Source organism: Jaculus jaculus, chromosome 13 (genome assembly GCF_020740685.1).
Source record: "Jaculus jaculus isolate mJacJac1 chromosome 13, mJacJac1.mat.Y.cur, whole genome shotgun sequence".
NCBI classification, from domain to species: Eukaryota; Metazoa; Chordata; class Mammalia; order Rodentia; family Dipodidae; genus Jaculus; species Jaculus jaculus.
The window spans coordinates 46,719,839-46,730,975 of NC_059114.1; the positions used below are offsets into that span (position 1 = coordinate 46,719,839).

The window sequence follows — 11,137 nt, forward strand, 5'->3', positions numbered from 1 at the left end:
CCCGAGGGCTCCTAGGCTCTATGACCTCAGGGAAGTCCCCCTCCCATGTCTTCTATCATCAAACAGGAGATTGGAGCAGGACCATTCATGCTTCTTCCCACAGGAAAACCTCACGCTTCTGTGATTCTAGAATCCTAACATGACAAAAAACCTGATAAATGTCCTTCCATTGCAAGGAGTACGATTGTAGATTCCTGTCACTAAAAAAATTTCTAGATCCGCCTGCTGGACATGGTAGCACACACCTTTAATCCCAGTACTGGGGGTGGGGGAAAGGACAGAGGTAAGAGGATTGCCCTGAGTTCGAGGCCACTCTGAGACTAGAGTGAATTCCAGGTCAGCCTGGGCTACCCTACCTCGGAAAAAAAATTCTAGATCTGACAGACTCAGGAAGGGGCTATGGCCACCGCTACCTCCTACTCTGGGCCCAGTAAATTAACTTCCCATACAGCTTTTGAGGAGGCGAACTAGGCAGAAGAGAGGCTGGGTTTCTGCATTAGGGTCAACAGGAAATGACATGAAACTGGGGGGGGGGGTTATGGGCCCAGGGAGGAGCCAGTTTAATCCCAGGGGGCAGGCCACCTCCCCCTGGCACACATGGCCACTAACGGCCACAGATGTCAGGAAGTGAGCTTGTGCTGGAGCAAGAGTGGGTGGCTGGGGGTTTATGAGTCTGTCTTCCCCTCCTGCAGCTCAGAGGGAGGGCTCCTATCAGGTCAGGGCTGGTCTCACTGCTTCTCAGGTTCCAAGCCAAGCTCTACTCTTCATCTTTCTGTCTTCACCACCCACCACTTCCTCCTTCCCACCACAGCCCCCCTTCACCTCCCTGGCTGGCCTAAGTCTAGGCCAGCTGGCAGTCAGCCAAGACAAAAGGCTCCCAAGCCCACTTGACAGATGGAAACATTAAGGTCCAAGGAGAAGAAATAACTTGCTCTACTGGTTCAGCCCAGCAGCCTGTTTGTCTGGTATCATCTCTTAGCCCTGTCTTTACTTCACTTCCCCCAAATTCTCCACTGAGCCAGTAGGTGTCCACATACCAGTGTGCTCAGCCTACAGCCAGTGGTCTTGTTATTCATTAATTCACCCAAGAGGTCAACCAGCGCCTCCCGTGCCTCCTGTCAGACCCAGTACCAGAGGTTGGAGAAGCTCTCTCAGAGGAGAGCAGAGAAAAGCCCGATGCTTTGCGAGCATTCAGCGAGGGTCTTCCGTGTTCCAGGTACTGAGAGGAAGGTGTAGGAAATAACCCTGTGACCAGCCCTGGTTGTCTTCATGTTCTCACCGCCTGTCAGGGGCTCTGCCCATACTCAACCCTACTTGTCAGTGCCAAGTCATAAATTCTCCAAGCCTCAGTTTCCTCATTTGTGTCTGTGAATGCTAAACAACACCCAGCTCCCTGGGCTACAGTGGCTATTAAATGCAGCAAAGACAAGAAAGCTGTTGACAAAAATGTCTGCCCCCTAGTAATGGCCATTGTTGCAACAGATCAACCAATATATCAGTAATCTAGTCGGGGGGCGGGGGCACTGACTGAGGAGAGCAGCAGCAAAAGCTCTCTAACACTTGATGCCAGGCACTCGGGCTAAAGACAGGAATCACTGCCACGTCCCATTGCAAGGCTGGCAAGGAGTGGGCTCAAAACAACCCTGTAAGCACCTGATGAATGCAAGGGTCAGTGGCAGCAGGCATGGCCCTGCCTCCAAGGTACAATCCAGAACATGCTCACGGCTAAAGGAGTCTTTCTACACACATTCGCATGCGAGCATGCACATGGGCCTGTATGAGGAACCAGGAGCAGACTCTCTGGCTGCACCCCCACCTCAGCCCAGCCAATGATCAGCAGAGCTGAGGGACTGTGGCAGCCAAAGGACCAGGCCCAGTGCAGAGAAGCCTAGAACCTGGGTCTAGGTTAGGCCCCTGAGTGGGGGTGAGGGAGCTTGCTGGGTACCAGGCCCCCTAGCACCCTCACTGTATGCCCATTCTAGCATGGCAAACAAGTGTTCTTGCTGGCAGGTCAAGTGAACCTGAGGAAGTCAGAGGAGGTCATGGGTAAGGGAGGGAGTACTGGCTCCAAGGGCCATGTGGGGTCTGCCAGATGGGAGGGTGAATACTGGGCTCCCTGGGGGCCACTGGGCAGGCCTGGCTCTGCCCTGTTGGGGCCAGCAGCTGGAGGGAAGTAAATATAGCGCGGGGCGTCCCAGTCACATTCCTGGGAGGCCAGCGCAGCTGCCTGCCCGCTGCTCTAGGCAGAGAGCGGCAGCCAGGGCCCAGAGCTGCCACTGCCCTCTTCCCAAACAAACAGAAAAATAAATAAAACCAGCTCTCACGACAGCCAGCCCATCTGGGGAAAGGGGGTAAGAAGGGGCGGAGGGTCTCAAGGACAGGCAGGCAGACCAGTTGCTAGTTGCCACGGTTTCTGTTCCATTGGGAAGGAAGAGACCAACAAAAGAGGAAAATGGACGAAAAGAGCAAGGAGATGGCCAGAGGTGTCAGAAAAGGGGAGAGAGTATGAGAGATGGAAGGCGTCACCAACGGAGGTGTGGGGTAGGCAGGTCAGGGAAGGCGATGGGGTGGACGCAGTAGGGAGTAGTGAGGGAAGGCAGAGGCAGCCTCTGGGTCAGTAATTCAGTGACAGAGATGGGGGGGGTGGCAGGCAGACAAAGGGGGCCATGTGGGCTAGGGCAGGGGGCTGGCTTGAAGGGCCATGAAATATTAAAGAGCCTGGGGCCAGTGAGTGACAGAGGTCACAGAAAGCAGGGGACTAGCCAGTAAGCACAAGGGAAGCCTGAGGCGGAAGGCTGCCTCCACCTCTTGTCATAGTCCAACAGAGGACAGGCGAGGGAGGGAGGGGCTGCCGGGATGGGTGAGGGGAGGAAGCCCTTTGCGGTTCCCTCTTCCCTCAGGCTGGCTTGGGCACAGCGGTTTTCCAAAGCTGCTAGCCACCCCAGCAAGAAAGCCAGGAGGCCTGTCAACACAGTGGCTGCCATGGGCACCTGGGGGAGGAGGGGTAGACATTCAGCTTCCCCTTTGGTTGTGGGGAATGGGGGGGTGGATTTAGCCAAACTATCACTTTCCAGAGACCTTCAGGGAGGGAAGGCTGTACCTCACAGCCCAGCTGAACCAGCAAGTCTGGTTTCCAGAGCTGGTGTCTTCACCAACCCTACCTACCCCAGGCTTGGTATTGAGGGTGGGGGCGGGGGGAAGAGAAGCAAAGCTGGGCGTGGCACATGCCTTTAATCCCAGCACTTGGGAGGCAGAGGTAGGAGGATCACCATGAGTTCAAAGCCACCCTGAGACTACACAGTAAATTCCAGGTCAGCCTAAACTACAGTGAAACCCTACCTTGAAAGAGGGGGGGGAGGGGAGACGTAGAGGGAGAGAGGGAGGGAGAGAGAAAAAAAAAAAGCAGAGGGCAGGGCTGGAGAGATGGCTCAGTGGTTAAGATGTTTCCTGTGAAGATTAACAACCCAGGTTTGATTGCCCAGTGCTCATATAAAGCCAGATGTGCAAAGTGGCGCATGCACCTGGAGTTTGGTTGCAGTGGCTAGAGGCCCTGGTGCACCCATCCTCTCTACCTCTTTCTGTCCCTCTCTCCTCTCTCATAAACAAATGTTTTTTTTTTTTTTTTTAAAGAGGAGGGGCTTGAGAGATAGCTTAGCGGTTAAGGCACTTGCCTATGAAGCCTGAGGACACAACTTGGACTACCTACTACCCACAGATGCACAAGGTGGTGCATGCATCTGGAGTTTGCAGTGGCTAGAGGCCCTGGTGCACCCATTCTGTCAAAGAAAAAAAAAAGGGGGGGGGCCGGAGGGATGTCTTAGCGGTTAAGGCATTTGCCTGCAAAGCCAAAGGACCCAGGTTTGATTCTCCATAACCCAGGTTAGCCAGATGCACAAGGGGGTGCATGCTGTCTGAAGTTCGTTTGCAGTGGCTGGAGGCCCTGGTGTGCCCATTCTCTCTCTTTCTGTCAAATAAATAAAAATTAAAAAAAAAAATAAACAAGTAAGTAAAGGAGGGCAAATAACGCATGGCAAACCTGTAGTGGCCAGCATCCAATCCTCCTGCATACCTGAGGCCACTTCTGTCAGTCTACTGTAGAAACTCAGAGCAGGACAGTGATGCAGCCAAGGTCACAAATTCACTGGGATAGGAAGTTGTCACCATGTCAGTCTGGGCTACAGTGAGACCCTTCTTTGAGAAAGCCAAAGCCAACGCTTGTTGGTTGCCCAGCCTGTGGATAAGCCCACTGCAGACATGCCTTGTACCACGCAACCATCCCTGTGTGCACCTAAAACTGGTCTTGTGGAGTAGCCAATACTGTCCCACTCACAGATAAGGAAACAGGTTGGCAGAGACAGCATAACTTGTTCATATGTCATATAGCTAGCTAGACTGTAACACGGCCAAGATTTGGTGCCAAGTCTGATAGATTGAGTACTAGTGTGCATCCATACTTCTCTGGGTGAGGACAAAAAAGGACACTAGGGTATCCCAGTAGAAGAGTGCTCAGTCTCCTAGGACTGTCACCTATAACATGAAAAGCTAAAAATAAATAAAATAAAAAAGAGGTCACAGCAGGTAGTGGTGGCATAAGCCTGTATATTCTACAGCACTCTATGATCAGAGGCAGGAGGATTGCTGGAAATTTAAGACAGGCCCAGGCTACATACTAATAATCTCAAAAATTATATACATATACACATATACATATGTATGTACACACACATAGTTGAGGAGATGGCTCAATGGGCGAAGGCACTCCCTATGCAACATGATGACTTCAGTTTCCACATTCCACATGAAGGATGTGAAATCCCTGTGTACCTGTGGCAAAATGAAAGGGGGGGGGGGGTGGAGAGCAGCGAATCCCTGTAAACTTGAGGGCCAGCTACAAAGAGACTGTGACTCAGGTGGAGATGACAGAAACCCACGGCTCTCCTCTGACCTCCACATATGCAACCCACAAGACGAAAGTAAGTGCACAAGCTCAACAAGAAAAACACCCAAACCAAACCAAAACAAAACAAGGTAGCCAGCCACAGCTGAAGAAGAGGTGGGTGGAGCCTATGGAGGCCCCAGTCAAGGTGGCTTAGGGGCCAGGTTAAAAGAATCTGTTGGACCTAAGGCAGCCCTGTACTAGGTAACAGAAGTCCCCTTTCCCATTGGTCAGCCCTGAAGGGCTAGTGAAGCCTTCTTCCTGGTCCCCATGGTTCTAACCTGAGCTCCAGGGTCAGTGTACTAGGAATTAAATCACCCTCCCAGATCCCACAGGGTGGGAAGAAGGGAGGTTGGGATCCCCTCTGCCTCCCATTCCTGTAAGCCCAGAGGGAGGCCAGCATCAGAGGCAGGAAATGAAGAAGAATTTGCGATCTAATTGAGCTGGCGGGGGATTAGGCGGCAGAATGCAATTATAGGGGCTGGAGCTGGGCCAGGGGCACCGACACCCTGACATGTGGCCTTGCCCAGGTGAATAGGCCCAGCCAGTCTCCTAGCCAGAGGCACTCAGATGGGAGAGGGAAGAACCAGGAACAGGTAAGCAAAGATTGGACCCAGACTGCTCTCCTTGGAGTACTAGCACTGTAGGGTTCCAACTCCATGGGGTACCCACAAGCAGGAAGTTTTCCTGGGGGAATCCTGCCCCCAGGAAAATGCAGGTCAGTTTCATGGACTCTCAGGGAGGGTCAGGCAGACACACACATGTTCTCCCAGGCTCCATTCACGTATGTACACATGTGCCTGTGCTCCCAGGCTCGCCCCACACATGTTCACTGGTAGACTTTCCAACCTGCAGACACCGTTGTGGCCCTCTGCTGCCACTGGCTCCACCAAAGGGGAGAAATATAAAAAGCACCCATGACCTTAAAATCCTTTTATTCCCGTAATCACAGGCTGCCATCGCGGTGGATACGCGCTGTCACCCAGGCCCCAGCCTGTCTCCCTCCACAGCTTCCAAAACTCCCAGCAGGCAGGCAGGCAGACAGGGAGGCTGCCCAGTTACTGCTGGGGGAGGGGGGAGACATGGGTAAGGGAGGTTTGAGGGCTCTCTCTCCCTACAGAGAGCAAGGGATTAAAAAAAAAGCCTGGCAGAGGTATAGAATGAGAAAGGAACACAGGGCTACCAAAGACATAGACCACACTGCCTACACAGCTCAGATATGTCCACTCCCACATTTATAATCATATGCAAAACATACAGTTACACACAACCCCTCCAAAATCCCAAGCGCACAAAGCACAGAACATGAACACTCCCAGACACACAGGATATACTCAACTTTCAATCTCAGACTCCTAAATGTGCAGCATATATACATATGCAATGCAGCCATATACTTATGCCCCATTCATGAAACCATGCCTAAAGACTGCTTCATCTTCAGACGCAGCTAGAAGATGTCAAGGAAGCACAGGTCACAAGCATACACGCCATCTAGGTCCTCATGTCAGAGTCTAACAGGCGAGTGCCACCTAGCCTCATCTTGGCCAGCGGATGCTACCTCTGGATTTAGGAGGCAGGGGGAGGAAGAGTCCTAGGTTTTTGAAGGGGCAGTCCTTTCACACTGCCAGTGTCTGGGAAGGTGGGCTCAGCACTAGAGGGAGGCAGTCAGAGCAAGGGGGAAGTAAGAGAATGCAGAAAAACTTCAGTGGGATATTCTTGTTGGGCAGTAGCGCGTGAGTAACGGGGGAGGATTTTTGTGGTCTGGTGAGTTCCAGCTATGAGTGAGAGTTTAACTATTAATACACTTAATCAAGGACACACACACACACACACACACACAGAGCTTCAGGATGGAACCAGGTGGTGGGGGTAACAGAGCCTGCTCCAAGAGGGGAGGGGAAGGCACCAATCAGGCCCCACCAGAAAGGTTTGCTACCAGTAGGTGCTCAATACTTAACTACCAGGTTAAAAAATTAATTGCACATAATGACTGTAGGTAAGCCTGTTCCATCCTTGACCAGTTAAGGTACACTGGAGAACACCATGCTTAGGAACTGGCTCTGATTAAATGACCACTCTATCAGGTAGGGGATGCTAAAAGGAACACGGTCCTGGGTGTGATCCATCTGTATCCTCTTATTCCTCTACCACTCCCAACACAGGAGGAGGTCAAGTGACCTTAGCCCAGCCCATATTCCTCTCCCCTTCCCAGGAAGACACCTCTCATGGATAACTGGGTGAGATCTTAAATGTAGTATATATGTTGTTATTGTTGATTTCTCAAGATAGGGTCTTACTCTAACTCAAGCTGGCCTGGGACTCACTCTGTAGTCCTACACTAGCCTCGAATTCAGCGATCCCACCTCAGCCTCTGCTGAGTGCTGGGATTAAAAGGCCAGTGACATCACGCTTTGCTAAATGCAGGAATATTTAATTCCCAGAACCTGGGCACTTTATCTAGACACAACCCAGCCTCCACATTCCTATGGGCCTCAGTTAACATTTGCCAAATGGGTAGAAGACTAAGCAGGAAATAAGCAGAAGTTGAGGGTCAGTGTGAGAGGAGCCCTAGGAACCAGAGGCCAGAGCTGGGCCTGGATGTAGACTCCTCCCCTCCCCCCCAGCCGGGTGGACATTCCAGGCTTCACGTGATAAAGAGGAGGCCGATGGCCCTAGGGTAAGTCAACAGGCTCAGTCGCAGCAGAGATAGGAGGCCCAGGCCAGGGTCACCTGCTGAGCCTGGAAAACGGGTCTAAACATACACATAATAAAGAAGGCACTAACAGTCATGTCAGCCAGTGTAGGGTCTATCTTCTACAAAGGAACCTCTGCCCCTACCTTGCATGGGGAGGTATCATAGGAGAGGGAGAGGCTCTTCCCCAGGAAAGCCCCAGCTTCCAGCCAACATCGAGGGGGACACTTCCCCGGTCCTAGGGATGATGGGCAACTCAGGCTAATCTCCCTCAGCTGTCCCCCCCCCCCCGGGAGAAAAGAAAAATCAAACTGTCACTGTCCTGTCTCCCCACAGAGAGAGGATAATTTCCGTTCTGGGAGGGGGTGACAGCTGCAGAACAGGCCACCCCCCCCCCATCAAGCTGTAGCTCGACTCTCATCTAAGGGAACTGCTAAATCAACATCATGCAGTCAACACGGAAGTGGCCGGGGCCAGCGTCTCCCCGCTTAGAGCGGGGGTCAGGAGGGCTTTGAGTCTCAGGACACCGGGGGTCTTCCTGAAGTGGGGGGGGATCAGGTCAAGCTAGGGCCAGTCGGCGCCCCAAGCCAGCTGACTTAAACGCTGCCAATCGCAGGGACTGCACGCCCCCCCCCCAGCTCCGCGGGCAGGGGCTGCAGAGGTGGCGGCGAGCGTTCAAATCGCGCTCCAAACAAGCCCGCAGCGGCCGCGCTCGCAGCCCCCGCCAGGCGGCCCCAGCGGAAAACTTGAAAGGGACTCTGTTTGCCCGCGGCCCTGGGGCGGCTCCGGAGGGGACTAGGGCCGTGCGACAACAGCCCCCTCCACCGGGGCTTCCTGTGCCAGCGCATGGCGGGGGCCCGGGGGACCTACAAAACCAAGGACCGCACGGGGAAAAGTGGGGAGCTTTTCTGTTCTGGACACCCCGCAATCCGAAGACACGACTCTCCGACCACCCAGAGTCCAAGGGGCAAAGTAGGGCGCGGCGGCCAAAGCTTCAGACTCCCAACCACAGGAGACTGGAAAGAGCAGATCTTTCCAGGGGGTCACTACGGAGCCCCCAAATCTAAGCTGCCTCCTTTTGCGGTCCGTGGCATCAGCCCAACTCTGCGCGCCCCTCATGATATCTTCAGGGAGGAAATACATATTATCTTGTTCCCACACTGGGAGATTCAGCTCTTCTGACAGGTCCTGGGATGTCCTTTCCCCTCATTTAAAATCTGGGGTCCCCATACTTTCGGTCGACTACATATAAACAAAGCCAGTCCCTCCCCGCCGGAAAACAGCCCATTCCGGGCGAAGACAACTTCCCCTAGTCAGAAAATTAACACATTCCTCTTGCGGCGGTTCGGCCCCTCGCTCCAGGGATGCGGGGAGGGGGGGGAGATCGGGCCGTACCCCGTAGGTGAATTCGGGGCCCGAGCTGCGCAGCCGGAGCCTGGGAGCCCGCCGCACATACCTTCCCGCCGGGGAAACACCCCCATTCTGGGTCCCGGGAGTCGGCCCCAAAGACTCCCTAATGCTACATAGGTATATACGTACACATACAGAGAGACCGCGGGGTTCGGCGGAGGTGGGGGTGGTGTAGTTTGACGGAAAAAAAGGTCAAACTTGATCAGCCCGCCAGGCACCCTGCCGGCAGCGGGGGCGAGGAGCCCAAGGGGAAATACACAAGTGGCCGTCGCTTCTTTCAAGTGGAGGGGGAGGCTCTGCCACGCATGGTGGAGGGGGGGCTCGGAGCAGTCATGGTCACCCCCAAACCCTGGGCTGCCGCGGGAAGTGCGCGCCCGACATCTCCCAGCAGCCGCCCCCGCAGGCGAGCGCCCGCCCGGCAACCCGAGGTGAGGGACCCCGGGCGCCCACCGCCCCAGATCTTCAGTAATTAGGAAGGGACTGGGTACCCCGCAGGGAGACCCCCCCTCAGCCTCGCTCCTCGGTGTCCAACCTGCCGTCCTCGACCCTAAAACCCCTCTTTTTGTCTGAACTCAGTGATCTGCGACCGAGCACACTGCGGCTTGGAGAGGCTTGGGTACAGCAGCGGCCCCGGAACGATTCCCCCGAGCCGGGTCTCCCAAGCTCCGCGGCTCAGGCTGCGGGCGTCCCCCGCCCCTCCCGAGCACAGACCCCCCTCCTTCCCCTTTCTTAACTCTCCGCACCTGAACTTCGGGGGAATCCGCGCAGACAAACTTTCCGCCGACTTGCAGCGAACTCCGGCCTCGGCAGCGCACCGAGCCCCGGGGGAGGAGAGGGAGGTAGGCGGGGAAGGGGAGGGGGCTGGCCTCCTGGGGGGTCGGAGGAGGGCCGTGGTCCCACACCTACCGGCTCTCCGAGTCGTCCGAGCCACCACCGCCACCGCCACCGCCGCCGTCGCCGCGAGACCGAGGGGGAGGGGCGGGGCGGGGAGCCGCCGCTCCGCTCCGGGCACCGCCGCCGCCGCGGTGCGCTCCGCTCCAGTCACCCGCCGAGCCTGGGTCCGGAGCTGGAGTCGCGCCGCCGCGGCTGGCCCGAGGCGGGGAGGGGGGGAGCCTGCAGCACCTGCCCCTCCTCCCCCTCCCCGCGGCCCAAATTAAAAAACAACAAAAAGCAACTAATCACCCCGGAGCGGAGCGGGGCGCGGCGGGCGGAGGGGTGAACGAGCGGCGCCCGGACTCAGCGGGCGGCGCGCATGGCTGGGCTCGGGCTGGGACGCGGGGCCGGGCCTGGGGGAGGGAGGAAGGGGGGCGAGCGAGGCCCCGCCGCTGGCGCTCAGCTCGGACTACTGCTCTCGCCGCCACCGACGCCGCCGCCTCTACATCCCCGCTCAGGCTCCGCCGCCTCTGCCGCCGCCGCGCGCCCGCCCGGGCAGGAGCTCTGAACGCTGCCCGGGGGCTGCCGGCAAAACCCGGACCGGACTAGCCGCTCCCCCCCCTCCACCTCGACTCCTCTCCCTCCTCCCGCCGCCTCCCTCCCTCCCTCGCTCGCTCGCTCCCTCCCAGCGCCGCTCTGGCCACTTGGACGCTGCTGGCTCCACCTGGAGCCGCAGCCGCGGCGCCTCCACATCCCTGCGATCGGGCGAGGCCCGCCCAGACTCAGCTCCCCCGCGCTCCCGGCTTCATCTTTTTTCTAGGCAACTTTCAAAAAAAAAAAAGCAACATTTCCCCCCGCCACCACCACCACCTTCACTTCGTGAGGAACGCCTGGGCCGGGAGACGCACCTTCCGGGGACAATCCGCCGACCTTCTGCCCTCCGTACAGCTGTTCACTGAGTTACAAGCCCCAGGGATCCGGAGGGAGGGTTTGGCCGCGCCCCTCAGCCCAGGTGCTTCTTAGGGTGGACTGCCAGCGTAGATCAGATCTACGTTCCAGTTCAAAGACCCCTACCCTTCCCAAAGTGGGCATTGGGTCCACCGGAAGAGGAGAGTCCTATTCCCATTCCACAGATGAAGAAACTGGCCCGAGAAAGGACATTTCGTTTGTTTAACAGCAAGCAGGCGCCAGTTGGACCTCCCGGAGTCCTAGGGTTTAAGTCT

The 11,137-nt window shown here is 56.1% G+C and overlaps 1 protein-coding gene across 4 annotated transcripts in view; it reads right to left on the bottom strand.

Annotated features, from left to right (window-relative positions):
- Cxxc5 (CXXC finger protein 5) overlaps positions 1-10,843 on the bottom strand; it is a 33,555-nt gene extending 22,712 nt beyond the window's left edge. Inside the window, exon 1 of one of the 4 annotated variants that reach the window (XM_045132821.1) lies at positions 10,823-10,843. The gene's annotated coding sequence lies outside the window, so the exon portion shown is untranslated. The other 3 variants (XM_004652431.2, XM_004652432.2, XM_045132820.1) reach the window with 3 other exon arrangements.
- Between the last annotated feature and the right edge of the window lie 294 nt (positions 10,844-11,137).